The following is a 1,899-nucleotide window of genomic DNA, read 5'->3' on the forward strand; positions in this document are numbered from 1 at the left end:
TCTCATCCTATTATTATTACTCCAATTTACAAGGTCATCCAAGTCTCCCTGCAGAATATCCCGATCCTTCTCCGAATTGGCAATACCTCCCAACTTTGTGTCATCCGCAAACTTTATCAGCCCACTCCTACATTCGGTTCCGAGGTCAGTAATGAATAGATTAAATAAAATCGGACCCAAAACCGAACCTTGAGGAACCCCACTGGTGACCTCCCTCCAACCTGACAGTTCACCTTTCAGTACTACCCGCTGCAGTCTCCCCTTTAACCAGTTCTTTATCCACCTCTGGATTTTCATATCGATCCCCATCTTTTCTAATTTAACCAATAATTCCTCATGCGGCACAGTATCAAACGCTTTACTAAAATCGAGGTATATTAGATCCACCGCATTTCCTTTATCTAGAAGGTCTGTTACTTTCTCAAAGAAGGAGATCAGGTTGGTTTGGCACGATCTGCCTTTCGTAAACCCATGTTGTAATTTGTCCCAATTGCCATTCACCTCAAGGTCCTTAACTACTTTCTCCTTCAAAAATTTTTCCAAGACCTTGCATACTACAGAAGTTAAACTAACAGGCCTGTAGTTACCCGGGTCACTTTTTTTCCCCTTCTTGAAAATATGCTAGAGCTTGGAGGGGAGCAGCCTAGGGCTGCTTGGGGTGATAAGACCCTGTCAGGGGAATCCGCCCCTGGTCCCATGCAGTGTCTTTATGGCCCCTGGATGCTGCTGGAGCAGCATATGGCGTCTGAAGTAGGGCACAGGCCCTGTCCCAGGAGGGTAGATGAGCCATTTTGCAGGCTGAAAGGTTGGGGCAGGCTCAGCAAAAGCGAGGTCCGGGCCCCTGCAGATGCGCAGTGGTGATTGCCCTAGAGAAAGACCTGCCTGGATGGACGTGGAGAGCTGGAGGGGGACAGGTGGCCGCCTGCGCGTCTGGACTCAAAGCGGGGCAAAGAGAAGCCAGGAGAGGTGCGTCTAACCCCAGGAATAGCCTGGAGCAGGCCAGCTGTGTGTTACTCCAGTCCACTCCAGCCTGGCACTGCATCCTGGCCAAATGATGGAGGGTGTTTGGGCTCCTTGCAGAGCCCCCGGCATTATGGGCTGAGAAGCCATCTTCATTCGTGGCAAAGCCATCAGGCCTGCTCCCTGCATGCCATGTCTGCCCGCCCCCCAGGCCGTGGCTTTCCCCCTCCAGCGGTGCTGGGCCTGGGTTCACCCCAGCGACTTAGCTCGCTTTTTCCAAAGTCAAACAGGGGGGATGGTGAGGGGCTAAGCCCTCCGCCCCTCGCTGATGCTGCTCAGCACTGCCCAGGATGGAGCCCTGAGTCCATCTCCACCCCGGCCAATGCAAGCTTGTTCCCTACGGTCTGCAACCCAGGGCCGAGTCCAGCCAGGGCGAAGGGCTCATGCTAGGAAACGCTCCCGGATAGTCACCCAGTTTCATCCCATTCCCCCGGGTTAGCCCCACTGGTTGCCTCCTTACATCTTTCCGCTACTCAGACATCAGCGATTCCATCCCTCAGCTCTGGCACTGGGCCAAGAGGCCCATATTTTCCCTCTTTTGAGCTTGCCTCCCCTAAGTCAGTCCCTCCAGACCCGTCGTCAGTTTTGCTGCTCTTCTCTGAATTCCCGCTAATTAATTGGCCGGTGCCCAGAACGACGCACACGAACTCCCAGGTGCTGCCGGCGGGTCACTGGTGAGAAGTCAGTTAGTGATCAGAAAGGAATAGCAATGTAGGCGGATCATCCAGCTACATCCCGGCCATACCGGCTATCCGCGGGATCTTGTGGTTCCGCCTTTATTTAGGACCCTTCTCTTGTTGTGTCATGACCCCTTGGATGGGCCATTAGCAAGGAATGAACCTGGAACCTCTGGATCTAAAAGCACAAGCCCCTCCTCCT

This window comes from Emys orbicularis, chromosome 9 (genome assembly GCF_028017835.1).
Source record: "Emys orbicularis isolate rEmyOrb1 chromosome 9, rEmyOrb1.hap1, whole genome shotgun sequence".
Classification (NCBI taxonomy): Eukaryota; Metazoa; Chordata; order Testudines; family Emydidae; genus Emys; species Emys orbicularis.